Here is a 16,337-nt window from a genome sequence, read left to right on the forward strand (position 1 = left end):
TGGAAAGACCCCACTGACTTCAATGGTCTATGCATCAAGCTGCTAATTCCATGGACAAGTTCCCTGTCCAACACTAAGAGACAAATGAAAATGGTTAATGGTTTGATCATAGGAAAATCAGTACAATATGTATTTTATAGCAGCTTTTCTGATGGTCATCTCAAGGTATTGTACAGTAAAATCAGACAGTTACAATAATTATTGAGTTCATTTAAACTAATTGGAATTCTCCAGTGAGCAGACAGGTGTTCAGTCTCCCTTTAAAGAGATAGGAGGTCACAGATCTAATGTTGAAAGTCACTAAGTTTGGAAACTTTGAGGAAACTTTGACAGTTTCCCTCTTTTTAAGCCCTGACCCTAGTGTCCCAACTTTTCTGGCAAAACTGGGCATTCATCCCATTTGCTCTTGCTAACTGATCAGCTGGCATGAGCAAATGGGATGAATGGCCAGTTTTGCAAAAAAAAAAAAAAAAAAAACGAGGTGTGTCCCCCTAATGGGGCATGGAGGAATGTTGGGGGAGGCAAGCACCAGCCCCGCACAGCAGGGCTCAGGTGAGCAGTGACACCAGATGGCTTGGGCCAGCCCCGTGTGAGGGTGGGGGCACTCAGGTGAGCAGCTCAGGCCAGCTCCATGCAGAGGTTTGGGCACTCAGGCAAGCAGCTCCGTGCAGGGGGGGTTTTACCCATTCAGGCCAGGTCTGGTTGGGGAGAGCACTCAGGCCAGCGCTATGTGGGGGAGGAGTGAGTGGCTCGGGTGAGCCCTGCACAATTAAAGTCCCATTTTGCCTTTGGGAAATATGGTCACCCTAATTTAGAGTATTTAACAGAATCACAGAATATTAGGGTGGGAAGGGACCTCAGGAGGTCCTCTAGTCCTAACCCCTGCCCAAAACAGGACCAACCTCCACTAAATCATCCCATCCAGGACTTTTTCAAGCCACACCTTTAAAACCTCTAAAGATGGAGATTCCACCATCTGCCTAGGTAACCCATTCCAGTGCTTCACCACCCTCCTTGTGAAAAAGTTTTTCTTAATATCCAACCTAGACCTCCCCCCATCGCAACTTAAAACCATTGTTCCTAGTTTTGTCATCTACTACCACTGAAAACAGCCTAGCTCCATCCTCCCTGGAACCCCCTTTCAGGCAGTTAAAGGCTGCTATCAAATACATGGAACCTGATTCAAACTCTGACACTTGAAGTTACTGACATCTGGAAACAGTGGATTCTACAAACACCCTACATTTCAACAACGAATGAAAAAAGACGTTGTGCCCTAGCAACGTTTGGCAAAATGTGGTTGTCTTACCAACTGAGATCAGGTATAACACAGCATCAGTTTAATAAAATAGTACATGCTCTGCTTTGGCAGGGGGCCTGGCTGAAGATATAATAGGCATCATCATCACTATGTGCGACAGAGAAAATCTGAATTTCCACTGACTACATCAAGGATCAGTCTTGCTTCAGGCCTCAGATGTCTGCTATCTAGTTAAAGATTAGCTTGGCTAGAAAGAAAAAAGCAAGAAGGGCATAAAATTAATACCCAAACCATGTCAAACCTAAGAAAAATAGAAGCAGCTGCTGTTGGTTTGGCCTGGCATGGCCGCTGTCACCGGCAGCTGCAGGAACTGCGGTACTGCTCTGCTCAGCAGTAAACAGAGTACCAATGTGATAAAACATAAGTAAGTTCACAGAAGTGAAACAATCAGCCCCACTGAAATGTTAAATCCTGCTCTGGCAGGACCGAATGTAAAGCAAGCATGAAGAAACCGAAGAGTTTGAAAGGCAGGGGAGGAAGGAAACCAAGCAGCAAAGACTGGGAAGGTGTGAGGAGGAAAGGATTGTGCAGACATGGAACCTACACAGAAGAAAGAGGCTCTTTGTAACCACTGATGTAGTTATAGCTTTAATTCACAGATGCCTGTAATCCATTCTATATATCAGAAACAATTGAGAAAGTCATGGCAGTGTCATCAGGACAGAGAAAAGATTTGATTCCATTCATATTTCTTACATGGTAAAAGAAATTCTGATTGAAATATGATTACAAAATGAACGAGTCCTTGTTTCTAACAGTGAGGTCCACTGCAAGGGAAGGAAAGCCCTTGCTAAACTATCATTCATGCTTCTGATGAGAATCTCAGTTCTGCTAGAAATGAGCATTAGTCACTGTTGAAAAACACCCGGATTTACAAGTTGTGCAATTATGCAAATAAAGTAACAGGCTGATAAAGCAAAACATTTCTCTCTTGCAATGTACAAGTACTGGTTGGTTAAAAATGTGTAGTTCACATTTTCATACATTTCACATTTCCAGCAGATGGTTGGAAGGCAGATAAGTTATTCACCCAACCAAGAAGCTCTCATTGTGACCACGTACCTCTAGTCAGTAACCAGTTTTTTAAGAACTGGTTTATGGCTACCTTTACCACTGGTTTCAACTAATAGCTCATGCTTCCACAAGTTTATTAGGTCTTTATATAGAGAGCCAATTGCTAAGTCTTAACTTGGCCTTTATTTAGGCAAAATTCCTATGGATTCCAGAGGGAGTTTTGCCTAAATAAAGACATCCTGATTTCATCCATAAACTTGCTGGAGGATCCCTGGAATCACATCACTAACTCATCTATGTAATTGGTCAATATATATCTTATGGAAGATGATGTATGATGGCTTCTACAGGTGGGTGGATGTCAGATTGAGACAGACTGAGACTGAGAGAGAGAGAGAGAAACAGAAAAATATCATAGCAGGCAGAATGCCATAATGTAATACCCTGTTGATCGTGAGAGATTTAAAAGCCAAAAGTAGTGGCTTAAAATGTAATGGATTAACATGAATTAGGATAGACTAATGAACATGGACATGCAGTTCTTTTCAAATAATCATTGTTTTACTCCTACACCACAATGAAAGAAAATAGACTTGAATTCTCCAAATCAACTCCACAGGAACCAAATAGACTATATAAATGTGCATAAAAGATGACAAAAAGATGTTTTCAACTGTGAAGTCCTGGTAACATTCAGTGCACTACTAACTGTTTGCAGAGTTTGATAGCTACCATAAGCATAAATAAATAAATATGTGTCAACTCCTCATGTTCAAAGTGGTCAGTAACAGTTTATACAGGAGAGAAATACCATACAGGACATATATGCCAAAGGTTCAACTTACTGCTGGATACTGATCAGACAAAATATAGGTATCAACAGATGAATGGGGAGCAGAAAGAAATCCCATTTTCTCCCACGTAATATTATCAAGATGGGGAAAAAAAGTGAAACAGAAGCAATGGGTTCAGGAGAAGCACATAATCACCAAAACTCATTTATAACAGTATGAATTTTGAAATTAATAGACATAGGTTTAATTCTGATCTGACATCAGTTTTTAAACTCCATTGTCTTCAGTGGAATAACTTGATTTGCAACAGTGTAGAATCATATCCCCTGGGCTTAATTCTCTTCTCATGCATTGACACTGGTATAAATCCATTGTCCTAAGCAGGGTTAATCTTGATTAACACCAGTTGAAGTGAGATTGGAATCAAGTCCACTCTCTACAAAGCTGGAACAGATGGATATAAAAATGCCTCAACTCACCACCCAGTCATTCTACATGATTTCATCAGCCCTTAACACCACTAATGCATCATGAAGAAGGAAAACAAAAAACAAAATAAAATTCTTAGACAGGTGAACTAGAAGGACAGAAGCAACAAAAAAAGGAACACATTCTGACTTCTGTCTTCTGCACTTTGCATCTTTAACGTTTCAGACAAGCTTGTTTCAGACAAGCATGCATTGAATGGATCCATATGCTGCAATAAATATATGACATACAGGTGTTTCAGACTGCATTTTCTATCTAGCTAAGTGGCAGACAGATTTTAGGAGATCACTACAGTTGTTGCTGGCAGACAGATATTCTCTTAGGCAATGTCTGAACACTTACATGAAATCAGGGTCAATCAGTGGACCAATGCCAGGAATGTAACAATCAGATTCTAGTGCTCCTGAATGGCAAGAAATGCTGTTGCACACTCAGCCCACAACTTTGGAAACAAAAATAATTTATAAAGTAAGCATAGTGGGAACAAACCATGCAGACCCCTTCATCTGCAGCTGTAGTGTAATGAAACCAAATTGGACAGACAAAGAAATTAGCATGTGGTGAATGTAAAAGTTCATCCTGTACACAGAATTTTGAAACAAAGCTGAACAAATTAAAATGTCTGAGGGCAAAAACAAGTTTTACGTTACGATTTCACTTTCATGACTGGTGGTCTGTAATGGGTAATTTATCAAATTAACAACCACCACCTATATAGCATTTTTTCATCCCTGGCTCTCACAGTATATTTAAAGGAGAGTGCAGATGGGGAAACAGAGGTACAGAGAGAAGAAATGACTTGCTCAAGGTCACAGTGTTCCAGTAGCACAGCTGGAAACAGAATGCAGATCTTCCAATTCCCAGAATCGTATTACCTCTCTGTTGAGCCTTCTCATTTCATATTTGGCACCTGAAGAACTATTATGATGATGATGACTTGAGCTACATGGCCTCACAGAGTGTAAGATTCCCCCACATGAGAATATATGACCTCCTGAATCTTGGGTATGAGCACAGAGGACTCAGAAGTAAGTAGGCATAGCATGCTCTGTACTCATCCCATCCAAGAAAACAATGCACAGGGTTATGGGGATGGGAGATAATAGCAACACGCTACTAGTAAGAGTCAGTAGCAGATTACGCCTCTGTGCCTTATAGCAAATAAGAGACAGGGAAGCAATCACACTACATGGCTCCTGGGGCAAATTCTAAGCCTAAATGAGGGCTAAGTCATTCTCCCTTGGCCTAAAGCAATGAAAGAAGCTTATTGACCTCAGCAGCCAAGCAGAACTAGGTCTTCAAATAGTAAAATGATAAGTGTCAGAACATTGTCTTTCTCCGAAAGGAACAATCTCACTGTTCCTCCTATTGGACTCTGCCCTGTTTGTTTCATGTCATTATAAAAAAGAACTGTACATGATGAAGACGACATGGGTGATTATTGCCTATTTTAAGCAAAAGAGTAAAATATTGCTGACCTCTCATGAAAGCAGCAAACGTCAAATTTTGCTCTTTTACTTTCTGTGAAAAATCTCTCCTGCCCAGCACAGTCCTTTCTTTGCTGAGATGCATTAAACTGTACTTGACATATCTAGGTTTTACAAAAACAAGCATAGAAATTTAATCTTTTCATTCTTATTTATTAACTGAGGGAGGGCATCTAGGCCATAATTCAGCAAGGCACATATGTTTATCTTTAAGCACAGGAATAGTTCCATTGACTTCTATGGGACTACTCACATGCTCAAAGTTAGGCATGTGCTCAAATACCTTGCTGAATAGGGGCCCCAATCCTTCCCAGTCCCCTTCCCTCAAAGGACCACAGACCTGATTCTGATCTGGTTTAGACAAGCCAGGGGAAGCCTCACTGAACAACAGCATTAGACTATATGCTCTTTGGGGAACAGACTATTTTTTGTTCTGTGTTTGTTCAGTGCCTAGCACAATGGGATCCTGGTCCGTGACTAGGGCTCCTAGGCCTCGCCATAATACAAATAAATAATAACTACAATAGTGTTAAAAAAAATAGAGATCAGAATCAAGCAGCCCACTTGGCGAACAGTCATTAATCTCCACTGCCTCGTCATTCCTCTGAAGCACTTCTTCTCTTGCAAGTACAATCATCATAAGCATGTTTTTTTTCTAGGTAAAAATTGAACCTTCTTAGCGCCATATGCATCAAAGATTTATACACATGCTTAACTTTAAGCATCATGTACAATCACTTTGAAATCAATGGTAAGCATGTATATAAATGCACGTACATAAACATACATAAATTAGCACCACCTTTTACTCTGGTCAGCAGGGTGAGATAATTCATAATAAATAAGCAAACATCAGTAACCCCTACTAACCACCTGCTTGGCTGTTATCAATTAGTACTTTACCATAGTCCATAGGGTAGAAGTGGTTACGGAGGAGAAAAAGGCCATGGCTTTGTGAACTAGTTTGGGGAGAGCATTCTATAAATAGGCGGCCTTATGAAAGAAAGCTGGAAAGAACTTGTGGGAGAAGCAGATGAATGGATCTTGGCATCACTGGCAGTGCAGAGAAGATGAGAGATGTAGAAACATGCACAAGAGGCTTGAATGAGATGCACATCATGCCCTGGGGTACAGCCAGAGCGACCTAAGGTCAGAGCAGCACTGGAGGCATGGCCAGGCACAAGTGAATGGCCAGGAGCCTGAACAGAATCAAAGGGCAGAGCAGAAGTCATGGTCAGGAGACAAGACCATGGTCAGAGCCAGGAGTTCTGAGGAAGGTAGGGACTAGAGCAGGAACAGGCATGGGTTAGAACAAAGGCCAGTACAGGAAGCACATCCGATGCAGCTGCAGGTATGCAACACAGTGAGCAGATAGTGTGTTGTCACTGCTACAAGGCTTAAATGGTGATCTGTTGGGCCTTCTGTCCAATCAAGGAACACGGTCACTTAGGGTTTATTGGATCCAACTTAGCTCACTGGGTTGCTAGGCAACGTGCCGAGAGCCAGTTGAGTTCCAGACAATGCATGAAGAAGGTGGTGCCAATGGAGGAACTGAGAGAGGGAACTGAAATGGTCAGAACAATGGACCAGGATGATGATCCTAGCAACCGTCTTTTGGATGGACCTGAGAGCACTGCAGTGGGTATTGGGAAGACCAGAGAGGAAGAGGTTACTGGCTTGGAGAGTGTTTTATCCACAGTGTCCTGAAGCTGATGTGGACATAAATATAAGTGGTCTCTTTTTTCATTTCTAATTTGAATGTCTATATTTAGACAAATGCTAACCCTTTCAGAAGTATAAATCAGTCCGCTCAGAAATTTAAATCTTTTCCATTGCTGAATTAAATTGCTCACTGGTGAAGCTGCAAACTGCCTTCTTAAAGAAAAGCAAACAAATGATTATTTTGTTGAACACTAATTGGATACATCACATTTTCCAGAAATTACAGACAATAGGTATGGTTCATTATTCTATCAGTATTTAGTATGACAGGTGATGGGGAAACAAATGTTGATAAGTGTCAATCAGTCAATCATACATTGTTTCCAATAGCATGACATGCCAAATTCTTGACATGCTAATGAAATATGCCTGATGCTAATAAATGATGACCTGTCAACTCAATTGCATACTGCATCTTTTATTTAAAAAGAGTCTGAACTGTGGTGAAACTATAGATCAACAGGAAAAACTTTGGAGGGACAGTGACATTAAACTATTAAATTAAAACCATGAAAAGAAAATACCAGAATGCAAGAAGTACATAACTAAATCATTTTACATACAAGAAGACTTGCAGTCCCAATAACAACATTATGAAAAATGGTCACAAGTTAGCAGAAATAATAGTGAAACCAAGGTACTGCCTTATTGAGAAGATGGTATCTGTTTGTAGGGCAGGGAGAAGGGAAATCAGATACCAATATTTAATTTGAAAAAGAAAAAGGATTGGTATATTTTCTACATTTAAATGTACATAAATTAAATGAAAAATTTAGACACAGGAAACACTTTTAGCTGGTGGCCAATTCCAGAGTGTATATGAAATTTGGGCAGAATCAAGTGTACAACATTTGCTATGGGCCAACTTAGCTATGGTCCGACATAGACAGAAGCTCATGCAGCCAGGCAGTAGGGAATAACCTTCTCCAGGTGTACTGCAGATTAGCAGGCACTGTGCATGTTTAAAAACGATGGACTGTGGCCAACATCTCAAACTTTATTGCCCTGTTCTTAGAGGTTCTCTGAAATACACACTGAACAGATTTAGGAAGCGTTTGAGTGAGAATAACAAAGAAAGTTTTGTCACTCTGTAGTGGTCGCCACCACAACTCCCACGTGCAATGTTGAGCACCATGACAGTGGCAAATTACCACGGAGCTGCTAGAAAGCTCACTGAAGTGTCATTTAAACACAATAGAAAGTGTAGTATCGGATCTGTAACTTCACTCATTTAAATATTCCTGTACAGCTTTATTCTATTTTAATTTTTGTATTTATTATTGTGTTGCTGCTTTTTTATTGTTGTTGAACAGAACAAATTGGAAAAGCCAGACCCATGGAGAACATCTCTACTTAACTGAACACTTGCACTGTATTTAATGAAAGAAAATCCCCCTTACAAGCAGGAAGAGTTGATTTCTCTTTGGTATTTATTATAGCTGATTTGTTCTCTGCTAACAATGCATTACTCTCCACTCTAACTGTAGGCAGTGAATCCAACTTGTTACCCACAGCTGGCTCAGCATTTTTGGGAGGGCCTTAAAACAATTTTTTCAGGCCTTCTGCCACCCAAATGCAATCAATTCCTGGCCTAGATTATTACATGGCTACATACAGTGGCAACCTTGGCTCTGGTCACACATACTTGATGGCCGGCGGAGTTGGCCAGGCACTAAGGTGGTGAGTAAATAGTCTCCAACTTTTCACAGGCTGCAGGAGCTTATTTCCTGCTGGAGCAAGGGACAAATTGTGATTCAAACTAGTTATGTTCTGCCTCTAACTCAGGGCTGAGCCTAAATCACAAACATATCCCAAAGAAAGTTAATTGTGATAATAAAGTTCATAGGCCTGATTTACCAGTGTGCTACTCCGGTTTTATTTTGCTGCAACTCTACTGAAACCAGTAGAGTTTTATCAGAATAAAATTGGAGCAATATTCTGCTGGATTTTAAAAATCACCGAAAGAGAGAATGATTTTCCCAGCACAAATGTTAATGTAGGCATGACCAAAGACTTCCACAAGATGTTAGTTATTCAAACTTCAGCGAGTGACAGGCTTACAAATACAAGTGGAAGGCAGACAAAAGAAACAAAACAACATACACACATTCCAATTCTGTATCTAGACTGACAGTCAGACAGCTCGTCCTCCTGAGGCAAACATTAACTTCACCTGGAACTCAGCAATATTTACAAGATCCCCACACCAGAGACATTGAAATGGACAAAGATACCAGAGAAATTTATATTAGCGTGAGATATTTCAAACCTCCCAGGAAAGAAAGTTACAAACTCAGATTCTCAAGGAACAGCCAGGACAAGAAAAACTTTGTCAATGCTAACTGAATCATTAAGGAAGAGCAGCACCACAAAAGCTGTCCAGACAAAGCATCTGCCTGATATCATGACATAATGAGCCTGTTCCCATCACAGTAGTAGCACACTCCAGTGAGAAGACATTTTGTTATTGTTTTACAAACTTGGGCCCCGATTCAGCAAACTATTTAAGAATGTACTTAGGTCCATTCCTTATCAGTAGGGTACCTAGGGCTCAATCCTGCATCACTGAAGTAAATCGGAGGTTTGCCACTGAATTGTATGGAAGCAGGAGCAGATCATTAAACGTGTTTAAGCTGTATTGAAGTAAAGTTAAGCATGTAATAAAGGACTTTGGTGAATAAGCTGGAGCGCTGAATTGGGGCCTTAAAGCAGGTATTGCACAAGCAACGTTCTACACTTCTGCCTTTGCACTTCAGTAATCGAACCGCGCTGCTGTATGTTTGATGTGGGGCAATGTGAAGCAGTATTAAAATGTGAAGCAATGCTCTAACTTGGTCTTTGAAGAGAATGTCATTAATGAATTTAGACAGACATTTTTCATAGTTAATTCTTTCATGCAAATCAGTATCATAGGCACATATATTAAAGGTTCAATATAAATAAATATAAAATATTTTACCTAATACAGAAAACAAGTTAGGGTCCATACACTTATGTATATAATGCAGTAATTGTAGTATTAAATAGAATTAAAATGGTAAATAAATTTGCTCCTTTTACTGTTATAACACATATAATTTCCTATAAAATCCAAATATATATTGTGTATGATCACTGGAAAGGAAGTACCTAAGAATGAACAAAATTAGATACGATAGATATTTGTAATGCTGGCAGACAGGATTTCACTACATTTTTATGTAGTGTATAGATATATTAAACTCAAAGCTTCTACCTTAATGTGCTTTTATTCCTAAAAAATTCTGCATTGACACAAAAGTAGTTTTTGAGAAAGGAGTTTGCTAATAATTCATTTCAATTTTATATTATTTTATACTAAATTAGCATGGAATATAATCACTAAGTGTGACATTCAATTCAGTTTCAAATATAGATTCATTATAAGTAGTGATATTACCATAAATATTAGTACATCAACAAATACAAGCCATATAAAGTGATACTCCTGAAGATGATACTGAAAAGCTACAATTAGTAGACAAGGTACTGCAGAAAAGAAAATAACCGATAAATCATTTTATTAGCACTGAAACTTCCGTACTTCACCAAGTTTTGCATTATTCAGCAGAAAATTAAATTTAACTTGATTTATTTAAAATAAGAAAAGTCACAGGATAGATGTAGTAAATTAGCATCTCTGACAACTTTTCCTTTCACTTCCTAAAAAAATTAGGATTGAGGCCATGACTTATGTATTCTTTCCGCAGGATGGAGCAGAGTATTACAGAATGCATTTGCCAGAAAAATAAATCATGATTGACAAAATGAAATTTGTTAATACAATGGTTTGAGGCAGTTGACAGAAATTTTTGTCAACAGAATATATTAAGGGATTCAAAAAATGAATTTTGCAGATGGAATGGCTTTGATGTTTCTGATGAAAAGTATTTTGTTGACAGAATGGATCAGAGTGAAAAAATGCATTTTCTCAACACAAGGGTTTTAGCTCTTTGACAAAATGTTTTTCATCCACAGATGTTTTGGCTGAGTTGTCAATTATTCTCTATGTCTGCCATTAACCAACCACATTGCTGTCAACCAAAAGCTTTCTTTAGTAGCAGCTACGGGGAAGGTAGCTAAAGGTATTACAAGAACTCAGCAACTGGTCATGTTGAACCATTAGCTGTGATCGTGTAGTTAGTTTAATGTTCATTAAGTGCCAACTGAGCCAAACATGCTGTGGAATAAGAGATTTTTCATTATTCTCCTTTTAGTCCTTTCCTTCACCTTTAGTCTAGGCTATGCCCCCCCATGGTTTGAATGGTTCACTATTTATTACAATATCCATTGCACAGCCCAAGCTAATGCATAAACACCACCCTTCCTGCAGTGGCCCAGTTGTACTGTCCTCGGAGTCACCATTCCTTCCCTGCTTCCTCAATGTTCCAGGAAATGAGTAAGTCACATCACTCCTTTTTGTGGAGCAGCTAACTTCTCCTTGGGTACCTGGCCAGCTTCTCTGCCTGCCAAGTGGTGATGGTGGGTGGGAGCCCGGGGCTTTTGCTACTTCCAATTCCCCTCAACCTTCCCCCTTTGCTTGCAGTGGGAAAAATACATTGAGTAGCCCGCTATGGATCACACACTGAGCAGGGCTAGACAGAGAAGTAAAAAGGGCATTACTTGCTTTTATTTTCCTTCAAAACTAAGAGCTGTAACAATCTAGCCCTGAACATTTGTGTTTCTAGTTTAATATTCAGAATTTGTCTGACCTTGTGACTAGCACTGGTGCACCAGGCACTGTGAAAACCGGCGAATGAATCTAATATCTGCATTGGCTGGATGTTGCACATATAGCCAGAAATCAACATGCAGAAATGGGTTTTGTTAACTGGGTAACTATGAGTTTATGCAGGAAACAAGAGAAGTCCTGTTTAGGGGCTACTCTCAACAGGTCATAAGTGGAAACCTTTAAAGTACCCTTGTGGTCAGGTAGCAGCCCCTCATATTTAGAAAGTAATTCTAATGGCTTTCCATTAGGGAGCCATATATCAGTAACTGTCTCACTGATTCGTGGAGAAGACTAAAGAATTTAGAGAGGCCTGAATATGGTACAGTTGCACTGCTCAGAGAGACAGGGTTACGCACCCACCCTGCTGAGAAAATGGGCAAAATTGTGTTACCTTACTCGTGTTGAATACTAGTCAATAAAATAATAGCCCTGTAAAATCTGATCCTAAATAGTTATTATTACTAATAATAATACATATCGTCAGCTTAGCTAATCTATCTGCTTGGAGCCATGTGGGTTCTGGGTCTAACCCCATCTCTTTTAAAAGGCAATACTTATGTGTTTCTAAGGAAAAGATATCATCAGAATAATGGGAGTGCTACATATTTCATTCCAAATGCTTTGCCTGGTTTATTATATTCTGTTTTCTAACTAATGCTGCCTGCTCTACTGTCACTGTCATTAAAGGGTTTCATTGTATTCCCAGTGGCTGCAGGGTAAAGAATCTGTGCTCTGTGAAACAGAATTGCCCCTTATATAATAACTACATAAATCTAATTATCTGTGAACATATTCCCCCTTTGTAATCTGAGTTTTGATTAAACTCTGTTTATTTAGCAATATGAGGTTTTTTCCTTCTCTTTTCTCTCCTCCTTCAGCCTCACTTTGCTTTCCACCCAGAATCTGGCTTTCCCAGATCATTAGCATTTTGGCGGTTAATTCATATCAACACAGCACACAATCAGTACTGAATCAGTACTTCTGATTTACCTTTTCAGCGTCAAGTAGTAAGCACATTTTTCTAATGAGCTATGTTCCCAATGCTATTTCAAAATATTCCTTGATATAAATTTGTAGATAAACACCAAGACTGTTGATAGCAAAGTTATTACACCTGCAAATTTTAATTGGCTGGAGTGACATATCTTCTTAATTGGTATTTGCTAGCCTTCCAACACAGGATTTTCTGCTGCAAATTGGGAATGAATTCACTCTAGGACTATGATTACATCATGATGTGAAATGCAGACAGAATTGATTAGTCAGTATGGCTCAGCCCTTGTAGGCTTCTGGATATGTACTTCCAATTGGGGGTGCAGTGAATCTTCCCCCTTGCCCCTTCCTCCAAATAATGTGTTTGCATTCACAGCAATTACAAATGATTATCTCTGCATGAAATTACTCAGTCCGAACAGGCAAAAGCCTGTGCATTTGAAAGTTAGCAGGCCCACCTGTTGTATCCACATGTGAAAAGTTAGTCCAGGAAGTATAAGACCTGTCATAAGGCCTGTAAAACAGGCTAAGGCCTAAGTGGAAAAAGCCAAGTGCACAGGAGTATAAGTGGAAAAAACTAAGCTAGCTGAAAAATGCTGATACTGCAAGCATATATACTGCCAAAATATTGTCAAAATATTAAATTATGTAGCAGGTATAGGAGGTACCAAGATATTAAAAAGAACTAACTCCCTAAAATGACACTTTGATGAATAAAAATGACTAAAAAGTGATAAATGGAGTTGTTTTTCCCAAATCAGCCAATTAACGGAAAAAGGTGGTATTAGACTACGTTAAGAGGGTGGCAACTACCTACGTCAAAGGAGGCAGAATGAAATTGTCTGTAACAATGTATAAAAGAGGGGTTAGAGGGAACAACATCGTCCGGTCTAGGGGATAACAGAAAGTCCTGCCGTTGGACTGTAGCCATTGTAATGCCGCCTATACGAAACTGACCCAGAGATACTCTGTAGGTCACTTCTTATTGTGCCGCACGCAATAAACCTGGCCTGGGTGCCTTCATTGCTCAGCTAATCCATGGTCGCATCGATTCATTCGATCGTGAGAGCCATCTCTGTTTCCTGATCAGAGCTGGGACAGCATCTGCACAGGGACACATGCACGCAGACTACACTGATAAACACCGGTGGTCAACACACCGTACCACAGGACTCATAAAAGAACATTTTAATTTACTCATCTCCTACTCCACTACCTGTATTTCTAAGAACATCAAGGACCACACAAGGACATTAAGAAATTAGGAGAATTTTAGCACAAAGATATTCAGCAAGAGTAAAATCAATCATCATCATCATTAATATAATTATTTATTTGTACCGTTGTAGCTCCTAGGAACCCCAGTCATGTGCCAGGCCCCACTGTGCTAGGCACTTAAACACAGAACAAAAAGACAGATCCTGCCCCCAAAGAGTTTACAATCCTATTGCCAGGACCAACACTGTTAAGGCCTTTAAAAATCAAGGGAGATAATCTAGCTCTACGGAAAACTATGGCAAAACTCCCATTAATGGCCAAGATTTCACCCTTAAATTCTAGGGACAAGATTTAAACGGAGGCTCCTAAAGTCACATTTAGGTTCTTAAAACTGGTACACAACAGCAACTATTAAAATTGATCAGAGCAGTTATGAAAAAGAGACCACTTATGATGCTTCTGAAAAGTAAATTCTAACTTCAAACTCTCTGCGGGCTGCCAATTACTCATTGACATCTCAACACTTTGGATGTAACTTCCAGAATCATTCAGTGCAGGTTCCTATTAAATTCAATGGGATGAGAGCTAAAAAAAGGAAGCAGAATTAGACCAATGCTGAGTGTTTTTGAAAACAAATCACACTGTTAATGGACTTCTTTGCTAAAAGTATGTTTGAGTTGGTGAGGGGAGAGGAGGTATTTTGCTCTATCAAAACATTTTGCAGATTTTTCTGTGAAGTCATTTCTGATACAATCCATACACAAACAAACTCTTGTCTCCAGTATACTATTCCGTAAAGAGGACTGAATAACTGAACTGATGATTTTTTACAGAAAAAATGTTAGGTTAAAATCAATATTTATTCAAAAAGCAAATATTCTTACCTTTGTTACAAATGATACCTCCTTCTTCCCTGGAATCTTTCTTAAGTTTTGTTATTCACCTATTAATTAAAAGGGTCATTAATCAGAGACTTGGAATGAAGAAGATAAAAAAAATGAAACAACATTAATTATCCATCGTGTTATCTTGTACAATACCTGGGCCAAACAATCATGTTGCTGAACATGAATTCCTTCAGCCAGACATCTCCAACACTGCTATCTGCACTGGCATTTATAGTCACTCTTCTCTTGCACTTCAGGAGGAATGTTCAGCTCAAAGAAATGGTTTCTGAAACGCAATTATATAACAGATACGTTTATGCATAATTACTTGATACCTTGTATGTAATGTAACGTAACTACACTACTCAACATCAGCATAAAACACGTTGCTATCAAGATTATAGTGTGCCACCTGACTTTGTGATATTAAATAGGCAAATGGGATAACACAGGAGCCGTTTGTTATTAAATATACATATTCATCAGCAGCAATCTTGTAAAGAGAACTCTGTGATTACCAGTCAGCAACCATTAAGTAATTTCATTGCCATTTAATAGGTTAGAGATACCACTGCAGAGGAACCCATTGAAGAAGTAAGGAAAAGAGGGAATAAAATCTGCATTGAGCAAGATCACCACCTAAGGCCTGGAACGTCCTGTGCATCTGTTGATCAGGTTGTAGCTCTCAATCAACAAAGATACATCTTTATCTAGCATCTATGTTGGCAGTCACAGCAAAAAGGCCCAGGACTGAAATGGCAATGGGAACTAATGGTGGGATCCACAAGGGACTGCAACACTGAGCACCACAAAACCTAGCTTTAAGGTGCCTAGAAAAATTACAGGAACAACACTGTGATCCACACAGCCAATTTAGGCACTTAAGCTCCCTATACAATGAATAGGGGGAGAGATGTGCCTTAGAATGTCATCTACAAAGAACAGTTCACTAGGTGGGAAGCCACCTAAGCTAACCTTTGGGAGATGCCAACAACAGGGTCATATGCTAAGCCCTACCCTCTAGTGGACATAAGCTCCTAGATCCAGGATGTAGGGAGGTGCCTGTCTCTGCTAATGATCCCCAAACAAGAACCTGAAGTCAGCTGCCTGAGGTGTTTAAGCCATTTCTTGCAAGAATGAGTTAGGCACCTGCTTCGCTCTACACAAAATGGCTGAGGAGAAGGTGATACCTACCTTGCAACTTCTAGCCTAGTGATTAGAACGCTTTCCTGCAACATGGAAAACCCAGGCAAAGTCACCGCCACCAGATCGATCTTTCTGGATCGATTGAACAGTCAGTGTAGACCCGCTCAATCGATCAGGAAGTCAACTGAGTAAAACCACCCCCTCAAGTCGCGTAGCGCTGCATCGACGCAGTTCCCGTCGGCGCACTGCAGTGAAGACAGCATGCAGAAGGGAAGCACAGCAGCCGACGGGAGTTACGCAAGCAACTCTGCATAGTTCGCGTAACTCCCGTCGACTGCCACCAAATCTCCAGGTAAGTGTAGACAAGGGCCCAGATTCAATTTTCCCCTCTCTTCTAAAGGAGAGAAAAGATTTGAATGGGAGAGGGAGGCGTCTCCCACCTCTGTAGAGAGAACTCCAACCACTGAGCTGTGAGATATTCTGATGTAGGGCTTTAGCATCGGGTTTCTAATGGAA

This window comes from Emydura macquarii, unplaced genomic scaffold (assembly GCF_026122565.2).
Source record: "Emydura macquarii macquarii isolate MOO-44397 ecotype Brisbane River unplaced genomic scaffold, CSIRO-AGI_Emac_v2 contig_295, whole genome shotgun sequence".
Classification (NCBI taxonomy): Eukaryota; Metazoa; Chordata; order Testudines; family Chelidae; genus Emydura; species Emydura macquarii.